This window comes from Pseudophryne corroboree, chromosome 4 (genome assembly GCF_028390025.1).
Source record: "Pseudophryne corroboree isolate aPseCor3 chromosome 4, aPseCor3.hap2, whole genome shotgun sequence".
NCBI classification, from domain to species: Eukaryota; Metazoa; Chordata; class Amphibia; order Anura; family Myobatrachidae; genus Pseudophryne; species Pseudophryne corroboree.
This window is the reverse complement of record NC_086447.1, coordinates 504,899,347-504,919,550: the sequence shown is the minus strand read 5'-3', so window position 1 is coordinate 504,919,550 and position 20,204 is coordinate 504,899,347. Positions and strand designations below refer to the sequence as shown.

Sequence of the window (20,204 nt, the reverse complement as noted above, 5' to 3'; positions counted from 1 at the left end):
ATATATATTTATTTCTTATATTTTTATATATTTTTCAACATTGTATGTATATATAATATAAATGATAATAGGTATATTAAAAAATTTCTGGTAAGTATAGGTTGGGTTTTTGATTGTTTATATATATTTTTTCACCTATTTATCACAGTTGTGTTACAGTTCTTTCACCATTTTTATCACTAATGCCACACTTTATCCTTTATTATATCCCACTTGGTAAACATTATCACTTGGGGTTAATTCCCCCTCTTCTTCATTTCACCAGTCACCTACTAATGTCAGTCAACTATATAACATTATATTTCACTTCACACGTTTTACACTTTTTTCATTTATTTTATTTATACTGATTGACACATACACACACATCAATTTCATTTTACAGCACAAACTAACTAAAAACATCAATAAATATAAAAACTTAAATTTCCCATGAGTACTTGAGGAAGTGATTTATTAAATAACTTTTGATTTAAATTAATCCTCTGATCTTTACGAACAGCATAAGTGAGGAACAAATAGGAGTATGCTCACATATGAATTCAAGTGCCTCTCGAACATCAGCTCGTGAATGGCTTGGTAACATCACGTGACCTGGGACAATTGATTATGCGTTCCACGGGGACCGTTACCGCACAGACGGTGCAGTCCATTGGAGCCTTTAACAGCTAGAAAGTCAGGTGATAGAGTTTGAGACTGGGATAGGTGGATGACTCATTTAAAAATACCCAGGATTGGACAATCGGGTTCGCCTCGTTAAAGCAATTGCGAAACGTGCACGTCAGCGTTTCAGAGCGGTGCTGACAAGCCCGCTCGTACTGCTCATTGTGGAATAATATGCTCGAATAATTAATTGAAATAGAAATGTGTATATACAATAGAAGGACTAGTAGGATCAGATGAATGTTATGTAGGGGGACTGTTGAAAATATCAGTATAGTGGTGACACAGTACAGCCGTCAGATATAGTTAAACGTGAGGACCAATTAAATCCTAGACGCTTGAAATTAGTGAAGGAGCATCTATAGGATGTGTATACATATACATATATGTTACGCTTACTGATATTATTAAAACAGTGGCAATCGTGGCGTCTTAGAGTGGTGCCGATAAGCTCACTTGCACTGCATGAGTGTATATGAGAAATAGAAGCGGATTTTTAAGGATATCAGATCAGTAGTGCCATAGTACAGCCGTCCTATATAGCCAAGTCTGAGGACTATCCAAATTCTGGACGATAGAAGTCTATAAGATAACAGTGAATGAGCACCTATAGGATGTGTATTTTGTCATAACAATGAAGCAGTTACGAACTTGTTACGTTTACTGATACTATTAAAGCAGTACAAAGCACACTATACTAAATAAATATAAGTCGTTATATATTCAATAGCTGCTATGTATCTCTACCGTAATCCTTAAGAGACGTGTTAGACAGTAATCTACCCAAACACAGCATTTGTAGAATATTGCAATTCTGGTATAGCCGTACATGGCACAAACGATATTTCATTTAAACATCTGCTGATAATATTGGATACTGGGTATACTGACTCCTGGAGGGGACACATTTAAGGCATTTAAATCTGCTATAGACATTAGAGTAAAACGTCCCATGTTGAGTGATACATTCTAATGGTTGTTGCACATCTCCATTGTAAATCCTGAGTGACATGTAAGATAAGGATTTACCTTATACTGTACCTGGATTTTGTTGTATCTTTGACATAGCTACATAGGGCATGGGCAAAAGTGCATTTAAAACTTGCCGTATATACTAAACATGCGGTACAACAATTCCTAGATGACAGCACGTTAACTACTGATACGTGTCCTCCCATCTTCTTCTTTTGTAATATCGGGATGCAACCCAAGGGTAGCAAGCAGAAGCTCACCACATTTCTGTGTATAATAAGTGGATCGGTATATTAGAGTCCTGAAAATTGATGAAAAATTCTGTGGAAATAGAAATCTTGTAACACACACATTAAATGAACGATAGGTTTTGTCTTGAATTGTTATTTATGTTTATGAAGTTAAAATCATCATAAAAGGCTGATATTGGGGGTTTATCCCTCCAGCATGTGATACGGATAATCATTTGATGTGATATAGCAGATTCATCATAGGGAGTGGTGATAAATAAAGCCATTGCGGCTTTTAACCACAAATTGGACATAATAACCCTCTAATTGCTGATGGGGATCCCAAACACGGATAATAATAGTGGATGTCTATAATACAAACCACCGTGCACATATGCATATGTCTATTTGACATGTGAATTTTGTCAATAAGACTAATCTGCATAATAGACGTGACCCAATTGGTACACAAGAGTCGGAGCAAATTATTATTCAGAGACCATTATTAGCAAACTGGGTCAGGCCTAGACCTATAAGGTAGCTACGGTTTTATTGCTCATGAAAAATCAATCAGTCTTCTAAAAGGGTCATTTGTCAGCAGAGTCAGTGCGATCATCTTAGGTGGAATTCTGACACTTACAGTCTCATCAGGTGATACCTGTATCCTTTCATTGACATATACCTTAAATACCCATCCCTGCCGTTTATGTGTGGAATATATTTTGTCCTACCCCATATCTAGTATAAGCATTATATACAATTAATAGTCCCGCAAAGGTATATACATGTATATACACAACACAGTGAATTAAGAAAAATTCAGGCACAGTGAAGCAGTTTTTATTATTTTAATATTTTGTATCACCGAATTTATTCACATATTTCACATAATAGGTTATTTTACACTTATGTTTCTCAATTGCTATATATTTTAGTTAAGTACTAATAAAATTTATATTTTAATATCAATATTGATAATAGACAAAAAAATTCTCTCTTTTCTTCTAAGTGCGCCAACAAAGAGACAATCTTTTTCTGTCCCATGTTGTTCTTCAATCTTATTGTCTATGGCAGCACCCCCTATGATGAATGGTGAAAAAACTCTCTGTAATCATATAATTTGGGGAATTCTTTACTGAAATTAGGAATTCTAATAACTGTCTGGTGCTGAGGACATCCCTGTCCCCCATTTCCCTTATATTTGTAATAATTAAAAAGTAATTTTAAAATATTTTTCTGAATTGGTTATCATATATAACTACCTTGATGTGTTGCAGTGTCATGGGAGTATTGTGGGCATGTATCATAAGCTTTCTGTAATTCCAAGTCATGCATTAAAGCAGTGGTTCTCAAACTCAGTCTTTAGGACCCCACACAGTGCATGTTTTGAAGGTAACCCAGCAGGTTCACAGGTGTATTAATTAATCACTGACACATTTTAAAAGTTCCACAGGTGGAGTTAATTATGTCACTTGTGATTCTGTGAGGAGACCTACAAAACATGCACTGTGTGGGGTCCTGAGGACCGAGTTTGAGAACCTGTGCATTAGAGGATGAGAAGCCTGATTCTGACAGATCTCTTGCCCCTACCCTGGGTCTGGTACAAGTGCTCTTGTGCCGTGTGAAATAAACTCAGTGGGTGGTATGGGCTCTCCACTTGCAGACACACAAACTCCTGCATTAGTCCTACAGATTATCGCATTAACATGTCATAGCACATCAGGCTTTTGCGGCTGTCTGCTGGTCGCTTGTTTTTTGTGCTATTACTTAAAGATCAAGTTTAAATAACCTTAAGGAAGACGCCATATCCTGAAGTTTCCTGACCTCTCATCTTTATTCCTTGCCTAAAGATCTACCATTCCACTAAATAAGATTGTGGCAACACTTTCCCAGGATTTTTCCAGTTACATAAAAGCATAATGCTCCACCTGAGTGCAGGAATTCCCAACAATTTTCAAATACTTGAAAGAACAGTATGGTAGCCATTTATGAGACATGACATCCAAAAGTTTGTCAAGTGTCATGAGGTATGAGTCTGCAATGAATCCATTAGGACACTTACTTTTGGCCTATTAGTGCCACTTGTGGGGGGCAAAATTCTTCATTCTAAGAAGATCCATAACCACGTCTACTACTTAGTCCATTGGAAGGGCTATGACCCAAAAGGAAGGTCCTGGGCTCCAGACAAAGAACTTAATGCAGAAAGACTGAAAGCTGAACCCACATTATTATTTAGTTGGGAGTCCTTCAACATCCTACTCAGAGGGGGAGCAATGTTATGCCAGGACAGAGATGCTGTGCAGTGTTAGCATGTAAGGAGGCTGCACTAACAGCAGCTACTTCTGACTGTGTTGTTAGCAGCTTCACAAAAGACAAGCTGTGCTAATAGCAGTATTACTGCAGATAGACACATCACAGAATGCCTACTCCTCATTGGCCACTTACGGGACATTTACTAAGCAGTGATAAGAGCAGAGAAATGAGCCAGTGGAGAAGTGGCCCATGACAACCAATCAGCACTGACGTAACATCTATAATTTGCATACTATAAAATGATACAGAGCTGCTGATTGGTTGATGATGCCACTTCTCCAATAGCTCACTTCTCCGCTCTTTTCACTGCTTAGTAAATGTCCCCCTTAGTCCCATATCCACTACCTGAGCCTGTATTCTGGCCGCATCCTTGTTCCTGTGAGCATGATTAGCTCTATGTGAAAGGTGCATGTTATAGTTGTAGTGCTTTTGAATATGCTCTGAAGCCTTATTACACAGGGGTGGTAGTCATGTGACCGCCGGTCGGCTGACCGACAGTCACATGACCTCCTCCGTGAGCCCGACGGCTCACTATCCCGATGGTCGGCATGCCGACCAACAGGGACTATTTCCACTCGTGGGTGTCCACGACACCCATAGAGTGGGAATAGAACCCGTGGCGACCGCAGGTCGCCACCGAGCCCGCAAGGGGCTTGCTGCACTCGCCCCTCCCCGCCGGGATCCCGGCGTCGGTATGCTGCCGGGATCCCGGCATCGGTAAGGTGACCGGCGGTCAGGAGACCGCCGGTCACCCGTACTACACCCTTACACAGAAGTAACAACTTGTCAGCCATCAGCTGTATAGCAGAAAAGAACCTCGTAAGTGTGTGAGTTAATTTTCAAGTTCACAACATAAATTCAATTTGATGGAGAACTATAGCAAACTGCTCAGGGGATCTCCACATGCACAAAGACTTTGTTTGTCTTTGAAATATATTCAGTCACATATTAAAATCCTTCTAATGAAAATGTGTCAACATTTACATGGGATTAAGGTTGTTCTGCCATGTGGACAACAACAATATCGACAGTCATAATGTTGACACCACAATTTTGACAATTATGATGTTGACATTGTTGATATGTCGACATGGAACATGTCCACATCTGCTAAAAGTGTCAACATTTTCACAATGTCAACATCTGCAATTTCAACATGTGAAATTTTGACATTCTGCAGAATGTTGATATTAGGGTAATGCTGCGAGAGTGGTGGGTTAGGGTTAGGAAAAGTGAGTGGAGGTTTAGGGTTAATTTTAGTGACTTGGTTTAACATTACTCACCACCGGGAGGACTGGAAGACCATCACCATCACCTGACCAAGAAAACATTGCCAGAGATCAGCTAACAGGTGTTATGATTCCAATACTCTGGTCTGGGGAGATCTTATAGCAAGGACCTGAGTACTGGAACGTAATGCTGGGAAAGAGAGTGGGAACGGGAATAGCCCCTGGCGCCCTATCTCCGTTGTCTCGCCCGTGCTGTCAGAACTCTCTTGCGAGACTATGGTTGCTTGAGCACATGGCAGCCGCGTTTGAAGGGCGGATTACGTCTGCCCAACTCCGATGCCCCCTCAGGTCTTAATGGGAGACAAAGAGAGATCCGAGACAGGGTGATAACAAGGGGGCCCTCTAACTAAACAACAAAGCCAGGGGCTACAAACTAACCTAAAACTAGAGTATGTGCGGAAAACCGCCAGGGAAAAGGACAACCAAAATACCCACTTGTCCACTCTCCTACCCGGCACCGCCGAGTTCCGGAGAGGACCGTGGAAGCGGAAACCTCCGCAAATGCTCCAAAACAGAATACAAAATAAAGCGGCCTAGGCCGCAGCACGTGGCAGAGCCGCCACTCACGAAAACCACACGAGATCCTCTAGCGACTGTTGCGGGTAAATGAGGACCAGAAGACTCCTTGGGATGAGATGACAAACACCAAGATTCAGAAACTCTGAGGACAGGAATGACCGGACACAGCAGAACTGGAACAGACGTCCAGCAAACAAAAGCAGCATGCAGGAAGCTATAACCGGCGTCTGTGTGAGGCACTGAGAAGGCTTAAAACCTTGAATCCTTCAATCAGGGTTTCAGAGCCTGATTAACATAAATGTCGTGCAGCTGCCTTGCTGCACGACCAGAAAACATGTGTCTTTAATTAACTGATCGACCCTGCAACGGGGAACGCGGTCCGCTCGTGGCGTCCCCGTTGCTAGGGTCCTGGCGGCTCGGCTCGCCCGGCATCCTAGCATTGCTAGGGAGCCGGCGGCTCAGCACGCACGGCGTCCTAGCGCCGCTAGGGACCCGGCGGCTCAGCACGCTCGGCGTCCCTAGTTGCTAGGCGCCGGGCCGCGAAGAGAACTCGGACCGCGGCGCCTAACAGTACCCCCCCATTGAGGAGGGGTCAATGAACCCCTAAAGCCATGTTTCTGAGGAAATTCCAGAAAAAATGATCTCTTGAGTCTAGGGGCATGAAGATCCTTATCCAGGACCCAAGACCTTTCCTCCGGACCATAGCCTTTCCAGTGAACCAAAAAATAAAGCCGGCCCTGGGACATTTTAGAATCAAGAACCTTCTCTACCAAGAACTCCTGTTGTCCCTGTACATCCACTGGAGATTTACCCTGAGAGGTCCTCCGAGGAAATCTACTGGAAGAAACATATTGTTTCAACAGGGAACAGTGAAAGGTATTTTTAATTCTGAGAGATCTTGGTAAACGTAGCCGAAAGGCAACTGGGTTGACCTTCTTAATGATAAGAAACGGTCCAATAAATTTGGGTCCCAGTCTAGCCGAGGATTGTCGAAGCTTGATGTTGCGAGTTGACAACCACACCTTATCTCCCACCTTAAAAGTGCAAGGACGTCGGAGCCTATCAGAAAATTTATTTTCTCGGAAGGCCGCTTTTCTGAGAGCAAGGTGCACTTTTCTCCAAATTGCTCTGAGATGGGAGGTTAAGGTCAGCGAGGAGACTGGAGAATGATGAAAAAAAGAATTGGCTCTAGGGTGAAAACCAAAAACTGAAAAGAATGGAGACTCTTTGGTGGAGGAATGACAAGAGTTATTATAAGAAAATTCAGCCAAAGGGAGAAACTTGGACCAATCATTCTGGAGTTTGGCCGAATACAAACGTAAATACTGTTTTAATGACTGGTTGACTCGTTCGGTTTGCCCGTTAGACTGTGGGTGGTAACCAGATGTTAAAGACAGTTTCATCTTCAATGAGGCACAAAAACGTTTCCAGAATCGTGCGATGAATTGTGGACCCCGATCAGAAACGATATCAGTGGGCAAACCATGAAGCCTGAACACATGGCGGAGGAACAAAACTGCCAACCCTTGAGCAGAAGGCAATCGGGGAAGAGCAATAAAATGAGCCATTTTACTAAAACGGTCCACTACCACCCAAATAACTCGGAATCTGGCTGAAAGGGGAAGGTCAACCATGAAATCCATGGAAATATGAGACCATGGCCCGAGAGGAACAGTTAAAGGCATGAGTTGCCCGATAGGCAACGAACGAGGAACCTTATGCTGTGCACAAACCTGATAGGAATGGACGAATTCCTTAATGTCATTAGAAAGACTAGGCCACCACACTGAGCGAGAGACTAACTCCAAGGTCTTAGTGATACCCGGATGCCCTGAGACTTTGTTGTCATGAAACTCAGTTAAAACAGTGCCTCTCAAATATTCAGGGACATAAAGACGACCAGCAGGAGTAAGTCTAGGAGCTTGGTGTTGAAGCTGGTTTAACTGAGTAAATAAATCCTGTGTGAGGCCTGCCCGGATGACCGAAGATGGAACTATAGGGGTAACAATAGGATTGCTATTGTGAACCGGAAGAAAGCAACGTGACAGGGCATCAGCTTTTGTATTCCTGGAACCAGGCCTGAAGGTGATTATAAACCTGAAACGAGTAAAAAATAATGCCCAACGTGCCTGTCGAGCATTAAGCCGTTTAGCTGATTCAATATATTGCAGGTTCTTATGGTCAGTAAAAACTGAAATAGTATGTCTAGCTCCCTCCAGCCAATGCCTCCATTCCTCAAAAGCCCATTTTACCGCCAGTAACTCCCGATTACCAACGTCATAGTTGGATTCAGCGGAGGAGAATTTCCTGGACACGAAGGCACAAGGATGTAACTCCAGAGACTCCGGATCTTCCTGAGAAAGGATAGCCCCCACTCCAACCTCTGAGGCATCAACCCCCACAATAAAGGGCAGTTCCGGATTAGGATGTCTGAGGACAGGAGCCGAGACAAAGGCTTGTTTCAAGGCCCGGAAGGACAACTCAGCTTCATGCGACCAATTGGAGGGATCCGCTTCTTTTTTAGTCAGAGCTACTATGGGAGCGACCAGGTCAGAAAAAGTATGAATGAACCGCCTATAATAATTCGCAAACCCTAAAAAGTGCTGAATTGCTTTTAAATTAGTGGGTTGCGCCCAATTAAGGATGGCCTGGAGCTTCTTCGGTTCCATAGAAAATCCCTGGGGAGAAATTATGTACCCTAAAAAAGATACCTCTGTGATGTGAAAATCACACTTCTCCAGCTTGGCATATAAATGATTCTCACGTAACTTTTGAAGAACCAGACGCACCTGGGTAACATGTTGTTCCATCGAATCAGAATATATCAAGATGTCGTCTAAATAAATGACCACGAATTTCCCTAGGAAGTCACGGAGAACATCGTTAATGAGGTCTTGAAAAACCGCCGGAGCATTTGGCAGGCCGAACGGCATCACCAGGTATTCATAGTGACCCGACTGAGTGCTGAAAGCCGTCTTCCACTCATCCCCAGATTTAATTGGGATGAGGTTGTAAGCTCCCCTAAGGTCAATTATAGAGAAAATCACGGCGGAACGTAACTGATCAAAGAGTACAGAAATTAACGGCAAAGGATAGGTGTTTTTAACAGAGATCTTATTCAGTGCCCTAAAATCAATGCATGGTCTAAGCGAGCCATCTTTTTTCTCCACAAAGAAAAAACCAGCACTTAAGGGAGATTTTGATGGTCTAATAAATCCCTTCTTTAGGCTTTCCTGAATATAATTATTCATGGCCATGGTTTCTGGCCCGGACAAGGCATATAATCTCCCCTTAGGCAAAGTGGCACCTGGAACTAGTTCAATTGCACAATCATAGGACCGATGGGGAGGCAGAATGTCCGCATTGCCTTTGGAAAACACATCGGCAAAATCCTGGTATTCCACAGGAATGAGCTCTGGGACGACTGCTGCAACCCTGACTGGATAATAAATACATTCTTTAGCACAAAAAGAACCCATTGGGAAATCTCCCCGGACCGCCAATCAATGGTGGGATTATGAAAGGCAAGCCAAGGGTGACCCAAAACTACAGGAACTGCCGGGCAATGTGTAAGGTAGAATTCTATATCTTCAGAATGTAAGGCTCCTACTGTAAGTACTACTGGAGGTGTACGGTGAGTAATTACCCCGTTGGAAAGCGGACCCCCATCTAAGCTGTGCATGGTGATACATCTATCTAACGGTAAATGTGGAATGCCTAAGGCCTTAGCCCAAGTTAAATCCATAAAGTTTCCTGCAGCTCCACTGTTGACAAAGGCCGCCACCAATGAACTGAGGCTGCCAAAGGAAACCTTAACAGGGACTAATAGAGAGTTGTTTGAGGAGATAAGCTGCAGACCTAAGTGAACCCCCTCACAATTCACCTGGTCAGAGCGTTTACCGACTTGTTCTGCAGTTACGAGCAAAATGTCCCTTACCACCACAGTACAAACAAAGACCGGAATTTTGTCTTCTGGTTCTTTCCTCAGGAGACAGCCGGGAGAGACCCATCTGCATGGGCTCCTCGACGTCCTCTGGGAAGGTATAAACACAAGGACTAGGCCTTACAGTTGTTCCTCTTTCAGTCCTCCGCTCTCGGAGACGACGATCAATTTTTATAGCAAGCTCCATGAGTTTATCGAGAGTCTCAGGAGCGGGGTACTGGAGGAGACTGTCTTTAATGAAATCAGATAAACCGAGGCGAAACTGACTGCGCAGGACCGGGTCATTCCAGCCACAGTCGTTCGACCAACGGCGAAACTCGGTACAATAAACCTCCGCTGTATTTCTACCTTGTTTGAGAGCGCGCAGATGACTCTCAGCTGACGCCTCTCTATCTGGGTCATCATACAAGAGCCCTAATGACTTAAAAAAGGCATCTACAGATAACAACACAGGATCCTCAGCTCTTAAACCAAACGCCCAGGTCTGAGGATCCCCCTGGAGTAATGAAATAATAATCCCAACCCGCTGGGATTCAGTACCAGAGGATGCAGGTCTTAAACGAAAATATAGCTTACAAGCTTCTTTAAAATTAAAAAAATCCTTTCTGTCACCGGAAAAACGGTCGGGTAAATGCATCTTTGGTTCTGGGACTACCCTTGGGGAGGCCCGCAAAAGATCTTCCTGCGATCTCACCCGAAGAGAAAGATCCTGAACCATCTGAGTAAGTTCTTGCATCTGGTTGACTAAGAGCTGACCGGGATTTGGTCCTAAACCTGTCGGATTCATGAGGCCGATAAACTCTCACAAAAACAGAATGAGAAAAAAAATTAAACCCCCTAAAATTTTACGTTTTGTGGGCCGGTTATAATGTTATGATTCCAATACTCTGGTCTGGGGAGATCTTATAGCAAGGACCTGAGTACTGGAACGTAATGCTGGGAAAGAGAGTGGGAACAGGAATTGCCCCTGGCGCCCTATCTCCGTTATCTCGCCCGTGCTGTCAGAACTCTCTTGCGAGACTATGGTTGCTTGAGCCCATGGCAGCCGCGTTTGAAGGGCGGATTACGTCTGCCCTACTCCGATGCCCCCTCAGGTCTTAATGGGAGACAAAGAGAGATCCGAGACAGGGTGATAACAAGGGGGCCCTCTAACTAAACAACAAAGCCAGGGGCTACAAACTAACCTAAAACTAGAGTATGTGCGGAAAACCGCCAGGGAAAAGAACAACCAAAATACCCACTTGTCCACTCTCCTACCCGGCACCGCCGAGTTCCGGAGAGGATTGTGGAAGCGGAAACCTCCGCAAATGCTCCAAAACAGAATACAAAATAAAGCGGCCTAGGCCGCAGCACGCGGCAGAGCCGCCACTCACGAAAACCACACGAGATCCTCTAGCGACTGTTGCGGGTAAATGAGGACCAGAAGACTCCTTGGGATGAGATGACAAACACCAAGATTCAGAATCTCTGAGGACAGGAATGACCGGACACAGCAGAACTGGAACAGACGTTCAGCAAACAAAAGCAGCATGCAGGAAGCTATAACCGGCGTCTGTGTGAGGCACTGAGAAGGCTTAAAACCTTGAATCCTTCAATCAGGGTTTCAGAGCCTGATTAACATAAATGTCGTGCAGCTGCCTTGCTGCACGACCAGAAAACATGTGTCTTTAATTAACTGATCGACCCTGCAACGGGGAACGCGGTTTGCCCGTGGCGTCCCCGTTGCTAGGGTCCTGGCGGCTCGGCGCGCCCGGCGTCCTAGCGTTGCTAGGGACCCGGCGGCTCAGCGCGCTCGGCGTCCCTAGTGCTAGGCGCCGGGCCGCGAAGAGAACTCGGACCGCGGCGCCTAACAACAGGTCAATGAGTGCTATACCATGACACACTGTTTTGTTGCCATTTTAATCATGTTGACATTTCATTAGTGCCAACATGATGAATGTTGACATGGTCAATGTCGACATCCCAAGCATGTCTTTACATAGTCCACAGCACCATTGACAGAACCTGACAAGCCCTTGCTAAACTTATTTAGCTTATGTCTGAATGTCCTCCTACAACCAACTTATCCTCCTTCAGCTACAAGTGTAGATGTGTCTGAGTAATGTAATACTCAGCATCATCAGTAGTGAGGTACACTTAGGCCTGGGAGATGTGCAGTGTGGAAACATACCAGAGACATCCACAGATGCACCAGCACCAGAGTCACACTGTTTTCCATGGTATAGGTGCAGCAGTTTCTTACTGCATTGATATTGTTTATAATTTAAGTACCATATCAAGAGACATTTCACTTTAGTAGGTATAAGGGTGTTTTTTTATCTGAATCTATTGTTATATTAATTTATAAAATGTGTGTATAAAGAACTTTGTGTCATTCAGTCAATGCCAGATCATTGTCCCTAGTATTAATGATCCTGTCCTAGTCTGAACTCTTGATGCTGCCAATAGATTGTTTTTTGGCCTCTGCTTGTTATTAATACCATCTGTTATTTCAACAGAGAATATTCTACACGGCATCCAGTCTTCAGAGTCCATAGGAATCACAGATCTTTCACTGCATCCTACAAGACAAGAGATTGTTACACTCTGTTCTGTACAGTAAGTACAATGATTGTTACTGTTTTCTAGAGGAGCAGATACTACTGTTGCTATATGTGTGAGCCAATGGTGGCTCGGATATTGAATGAATGCTTCACATGTAATAAATGATTATGATACGGAGGCTAAAATTGTAAATGACACTGTTTGTTCCATGGCCTGGTAGGCATTGTTATGGTTCTATATGTAGTCCATATTCTTCCATATTCAGTAAATTGCCAATGTTGCACCTGTAAAAGGATCAGATATATTGTAAGACATCATCATCATCATCATCATCATCATCATCATTAAGCTCTATTTTTTGTACTAATACTATGTAAACCAAATAATATCTACAGTAATTTATAATTGTTGGAATGTAAGGGGTGACAGATCAATAGATCCATATTTGTTGTATGAGCTGTGACTCATGTTCAAACACATGGTGTACACTCTGTAGTATATAGGGATATTAATGACAGAGATCTTAATTCTGGTCACCAACCCAAAATCAAATAGTTCACAATTATTTTAGTTTGAATTTATTTTCATTTTCTTTGTGTAATAACTAATAGTGTTCCCAAGACCAGTTACGGCGTTAGACAGCTACAGGTAGAATCAGTAATACAAGAACAGAGCCAGATTAACAAATACATACTTGGCTACATCACAACATTAAAAGAAAAAAAAGAGGAAAGAAAGACTCGTTGTTGGGACACTCTTAATACAGTAATGAAAAAGATTTTAAAATTACTTTTTAATCAATTATTAAAAAGACCGTAAGGTTACAAACATAAATTTACAAAGATAAAGTTAATCAGTAAAGATTAGAACAAGGTGAGCACCTCCAATGGACCCTCTAAGGGGGTAGCATGTAGTTTTGAGGTGTTCAGAATGTAATATAGAGGAAGAAAGTAAGGTGACAATATTAGGTTATGATAATGTGGCACTTTGATTTGGGTATCAATATCGGTTTCTTAATTGTGCCAATAGATAATCACTCCTGGTTGTAAACAAAGACTTAATGTTCTGTCAAGAGAAATGGCTTGATTGTCTGCATGGGGGACAGAATAGATACCTATCGATAGAATAGTAGGTAATAAGTGTGTGGTCTGTAAATAGAGAAGGTAAGGTAAAATGTGCAGGGCTACAGTACCTTCTAGTGAAGAGTATAAAGTAAAAGCTCAGGTTGAGGGTTTCTCCACTACTTCTGCTTTCTGTGTCAAAATTATATAATTACTGCACCTGGTATTCCTAGGTGGTCTCCCATCCAAGAACTGACCAGGAATTTCACTGCTTAGCTTCCAAAATCAGATGAGATAGGGCATAGCCAGTAAAGTATGGCAGTAATGATTATAATGTCATCCAGGGTGCCAGTCACTAATCCCTGCAATGCAAATGTAACAGGGATTCTTAGCACACAATACCTGGAAAGCAGAAGTACACCCCACTGCTCATCAGTTGTTAGCCACACTCTCTCATCTGTGACATCATAATCAGTACTGCCATACTTCACTGGCTACTGGGTAGGGGTGTGGCCATGCAATTGTTGACCCAATTTAAATTATGCCACACAGCAGTGCAACCTTATTCACTTTGCATCACAAAGTGGTGTCAATAATTCACATTAATCCACACCATATTGCTCCTTATTCACATGACACCACACAGTAGTGCCTTCTCTGGTGGGGGTACACCTTTAGGGGAGCAGTGCATGATCCATCTATGCTGCAAACTCTGTTTCACTCAGGAAGGACACTTGAAGAAGCTGCTATGATTGTCTTGAATGCTGGACAGCTATATATTATTTACATATATTAGAGATTTGCACCGGACTATTTTTTGGTAGATTTGGATTTTGATTTGTCTCTGATTCATCATTCGCTTTTGGATGTGGATTTGACAAATTATAGTGACTGGTTTGGATTTGTATGTTTTTTTTAAATTGACAAAAAAACTAAAATCACATAATTTGGGCCTTTTTTTCTTCCTAGAGCAGGCATTCCCAACCACAGTCCTGAAGGCATACCAACAGTGCAGGTTTTAGTGATAACCAGGCTTCAGCACAGGTGACTTAATTAGTAGCTCAGTTATTTTGATTTAACCATCTGTGCTGCAGCCTGGATATCACTAAAACCTGCACTGTTGGTGTGCCTTGAGGACCGTGGTTGGGAATGCCTGTCCTAGAGTATTATTAACCTCAATAACATTAATTTCCAGTCAATTTATACCATATCACAGCTCACAATATTGTTCTCATAAAGACTGCAGCGAGTTGGATGGTTACTAAGTGACAGAGAAGTAGCACAAGCACACAGCAGTTTATAGCACATCTATAAAATGTTGCCACAGCGTACTTGAGTACAGTGCACAAAACAGTGCAAACAATAGATTAATATATATTTTTCGTTTTTGAACTCGCTTCTCGGTTCAAACAGCATTGATTCACAGGGCTTTGCACAAAAGGTGCTAGAGTGAAGTTCACAAAACAGTACAAGAAATATATATATATATATATATATATATGTGTACCAAAGAAGCTAGCAGCGCCACAGATGTAGTATCTAAGGTGAAAACAACAGTATCGGAAAATATGTGTTCTGAAATGATTATCAAAACATGACCTGGTGGACACTCCCTCCAGACTATTAGGGCGTCAGCTTAGAAACCTCAAAAAAGTATATAGGCACTGGTATATATGCCTAGAATTTGAAAATGGTGCAGGGGGATGAGGTGTTGGCAAGCGACCAAAGGTGTCGAATTAATATTGTAAAACCAGGTACTATAAAAACATAAAATTTATTTCAGAAGACAAAGCACTAAAAGGGGTAATAAGTAGGAAAATAACAATTAAAAATGCAGCCTAATTCAAAGTATTGTATAAAAAAGCGAAGGCAAAACTTAAAAAATTCAAAAACACATCCGGATGTGGGGCGGACGTGACGCTCCACACAGTCCGGACCGGAAGTCGACGGACTCACCCGTTTTTATGCTTTTTTAAGCAATTGACTGTCTCGTTTTAAACTATGAACATATCAGCAGGTTCCTCTATTAGACTAGTTCTATGTTTATTTATGTATCCATGCATTTTGACCATATGACAATACCACATCAATTAACAAACAGGAAGCGATGTTGACAACACTTCCCTTAGTTATGAGGTATAAATATGCTCTGTCTCTAGCCTCTCACCACCCCTTGATGAAGTCCATGAGGGACGAAACGCGTTGGGTGCTACTCTGATTATACCTCAACCACTGAAGTTAAGCTACCTCTCCCCTTTTTTATCTTATATCCTGTATATTTTATACCTTATCTCTCATGTTTTTATGTACTTTTTTATGAATTTTGGCATATGTTTTTTAATTTTTTAAGTTTTGCCTTCGCTTTTTTATACAATACTTTGAATTAGGCTGCATTTTTAATTGTTATTATCCTACATATTACCCCTTTTAGTGCTTTGTCTTCTGAAATAAATGTTATGTTTTTATAGTACCTGGTTTTACAATATTAATCCGACACCTTTGGTCGCTTGCCAACACCTCATCCCCCTGCACCATATATATATTATAGTTTTTTTTTTTTTTTTAGTTTGTTTCAAATTATTAGTAATTGAGGCAGCCTACATGAACCTATGTTGATCAGTGTGTGCATTTTAAACTAAATATTACACCTAGGTTTATATTTAAAAATTATATCTGGGTTTCAAGTTTAATCTGATTGTATTTGTGATATTTTGTGTCATTTTAATTTAATTAATTTGATCATTAATTACGGTTAAATTATGCCTACTTTGAGATGTATGGCGGAGCGTTTAGAAAGGAGACAGCAATATATATCCAAAGAAATCGACCATGTAGAGCAACTGACTACAGACGATTGTGTGGACATGTCTGGTCTCTTTAATGAATTGGAGGATCTGTTCATTGCAGAGACCAGACATTGGTGGGATCAAGTCACATTGCAGAAGTATTTGGACAAAAATATGATCCCAAGGGGTCTAAGATTGTTTAAATCATGCTCTTTTCAAGACGACCCCGAATTTCTAATCGAATGGAATGAAACCTTGGATAGATGTTCACATAATCTGATGAAACTTCTCATTAAACATAGGGAACAGAAAATACAAACCATTCAAGTTAAAATAGAAAAAATACAGGAAGCATTACTAATTCATTCTAATCACCCAGATTTTGAGGGGAAAGATCAGAGGGTGAATAAAAAAGTTCAGGATTTTGAGAATACCCTTATCTCTCTAAAAAATAAGAAACTTAATCGTGATAGAGAGGACTACAATAGGGATCAAGTACGGACATACAATAAGAGAGATAGAACCCCTTCTACCAAAAGACAGTTTAATAGGGTCTCCCCCAAATTTAATAGGAGATCCAATTATGATTACCAATCGAATGGAGGGGGGGGGACACTCATTTAGGGACAGGAGAGAAAGTCAGAGACAAACCTATTATGACAATAGAAGTCAATATAAAAAACCTCAGAATCAACGCTCTCAGAGATTTAGATCGCAGAGCAAGGACTCTTGGAGAGATAGGAATAGATACGAAGCTCCATATGTAAGAGACACAAAAGTCGCAGGTAATACCTACACAAAAGATGAACTCCACAACAAGTCAACTAAGGTTAATTTTTTAGAGAGGCGACATCACTCACCGGGAGACCCACAGAACTCATCGTGGGAAAACCCACGAATGATGATCACTCCAAAGAGAAGAAGAGAAGAAGGGTCAGAGGCTGCAGGGGAGGAGTCAAGAATGCCCACAAAAAGCGTAAGAAGGTTTTAAATACAAGGAATATTTTTAATCTCTCTAAAAGAACTCTTACAACTGCAGAGATTTCCTTACTAAATAAGGGATTGAAATTTGCCCCAGAAAATAAACCTAATCTTTTTACGCTTTTTGTGGATCTTAATAGATTCGTACGCACTCTAAGTAGAAAACGTTACTTTATTAATAAATCTCTACATAGACAAAATATCAAGGGGGCACCAGTATGTCTAGATACACAGGACAATGAGTGTCTTGGGATTTTAGAATCAATCCTTGGTGAAAATGGGGGGATGGTTAGTACCCCAGACACCAATGGGCCTGGTAAAATTTATGATGTCAATGGAGTGGATTATAAGAAATTTAAATTGTCATCTGAATTTTACCCCTTGCAACACAGAGGCCCTTTCATTGAGGGTTTCTACACCACCACCTTGAGGGAGTTTAGGGAGCTGTGTACCGAACGGGATGCTATGAATATACGGGACAATCTTTCAAAATCCGAGAGATCAGCACTTAATAGACTCATGAGAGATGAAGAGATAATCATCAAACAAGCCGACAAAGGCGGTGGCCTGGTTATCCAGAACATTGGTGATTATCTCTTTGAAGCTCATAGACAACTTAATGATGGCACCTTCTATAAGAAAATTTCTAAAGATCCCACAAGCACTTATCAAGCTGAATTAAAGTCCTTATTAGAAACAGCATTAGATGAGGGGATCATTAATAAAGAAACTTATTTGTTCCTGATGGTTAAATACCCAGTTGTCCCCATATACTACCATCTACCGAAGGTGCACAAGTCACTGGTTTCCCCACCAGGACGTCCCATCATATCAGGGGTGGGATCCCTTACATCTAACCTATCTGCATACATAGATGCACATTTACAGAAATATGTTCAAGCCTTGCCCTCCTATATTAGAGATACGACACATTTTCTTCAAAAATTAGATGGTGTATTTTGGAAGGATTCCTACATACTTCTCACGTATGATGTAGAATCCTTATATACTAATATAGTACATGATTTGGGTCTCTTGGCGGCTAATCATTATCTGTACTTTGACACAGAGGTTGATGGTTCTCTTCGATCTTTTATTTTATCAGCCATGAGGTTTATTTTGGAGCACAATTATTTTTCATTTGATTCACAATTTTATTCACAAGTTAGAGGCACTGCCATGGGGACCAGATTCGCGCCGAGTTTTGCCAACCTTTTTTTGGGGCACTTCGAGGAGCGCCTCATTTGGGGGGGGCATCTCGGTGCGGGCCTGGTCCTCTATGGCAGATATATAGATGATTTATTTTTTATTTGGGATGAGGATGTCTCACCTTTTTCACTACTCACTGGTTTTCTTAATTCAAACACACTGGGTCTTAAATTCACTAACACTTTTAGTAAAATATCTATTAATTTTCTTGATATCACTGTCACTATTCAGGATGGTAAAATAGTCACTTCCACTTATATTAAAGATGTGGACTGTAATAATTACTTACACTTCACCAGTGGGCACTACAAACCATGGAAATTAAATATACCCAAAGGACAGTTCCAGCGGTTACGTCGGAACTGTTCCACTGAGGAGGCCTTTAAGAACCAAGCAGAAAGCATGTATAAGGCATTTATACGGCAGGGATATCCAGCACACATTTTGGATAAAGCTCTTATAGAGATACAATCTAAATCGAGGACCACACTAGTTCATCCTGTAGTCAAAAAGAAACAAGACCCAAATGATAGACAAATAGCATTCATTACACAGTACAATACAGCAGCGAAGGATATTAAAAGAATCATCACAAAGAATTCTGCTATCCTAAAATCAGATAAAGTGTTAGAGACTACCCTAACCGGAAGAAACTTAGTGGTATTTAGAAAAGCTGATTCACTGAGACAAAAACTAGCACCAAGTCTATTTAAAAGAAAACCCAAAGAAATAGGAGAAAATGTAATGAGATTACCATCTAAACCGAATGGATTCTTCAAATGTGGTAAGGATAGATGTATGACGTGTCTTTTTGCAGAAAATAAATGCACTAAGATTAAATCCTTCAGCAGATTTGAAGAGTTTGAGATAAAAGGCTTTATGAACTGTAGGACCAACTTTGTGATATATGTCATCCAATGCAAATGCGGAATACAGTATGTTGGCCGCACGATTCGTCCCCTCCATGAAAGATTCATGGAACATAAGAGGAACATTATAAAGAATATTAAAACGCATAGTCTATCTAGTCATGTCTCTTGGTGTCAGAAAGGAGCTATTAATGGTTTAACCATTAGAGCAGTTGAACACATAAAAGTCACTATGAGGGGAGGCGACAGATACAGAAAACTTTGCATGCGTGAAGCATTTTGGATTTTCCGGTTACATACTTTGAGCCCACATGGTCTTAATGACACAGTGGAACTCAATGCTATTTAATTGGTCTCTCCTTCTATTTCTGTCTCTTTTTACCTTATGGAAGATTATTGTGTCCACCAACTGTAGGGTAAATTACAGGTGTCTCCATGAGCTGTCCTGATTATGTATGTCTTCCTTTTCTGTTCTTGCTGAGGGAGTGGGCGAGTGCCTCCCACTTTGGCAGATCGAGTGTAAATATATCTCTCTACCATCGTGTGATGCATTCGTCCATTCCCACCTTCCATTTATTATTATTTATTTTTATTATTTTTAGTATTTTTATTATTTAGATTTATTTATATACATATATTTTATGCAAATGGAGAGCAAATGGCTTATCCATTTGTAGCACTGGGGAAGTAATTATATATACCTACTGATGAGTGGTATATGTTTATTATTAAAAATTTTTCTATTTATTTTATTTATATTTGTATAATTTATATAATATTAGTCTAGTTAAATTTATTTATTTTTTCATAAGGAACTCTTATGGA

General features: G+C 41.1%; 1 protein-coding gene and 1 pseudogene across 5 annotated transcripts in view; one reads left to right on the top strand and one right to left on the bottom strand.

The window, feature by feature from the left end:
- LOC134909856 (amine sulfotransferase-like) overlaps positions 1-20,204 on the top strand; it is a 455,842-nt gene that overhangs the window by 356,195 nt on the left and 79,443 nt on the right. For all 5 annotated transcript variants that reach the window (XM_063917179.1, XM_063917178.1, XM_063917180.1 and 2 more), the window contains one exon: positions 12,428-12,527. The gene's annotated coding sequence lies outside the window, so the exon portion shown is untranslated. The remainder of the gene's footprint in view (positions 1-12,427; positions 12,528-20,204) is intronic.
- Positions 13,743-13,861, bottom strand: LOC134913038 (5S ribosomal RNA; annotated as a pseudogene).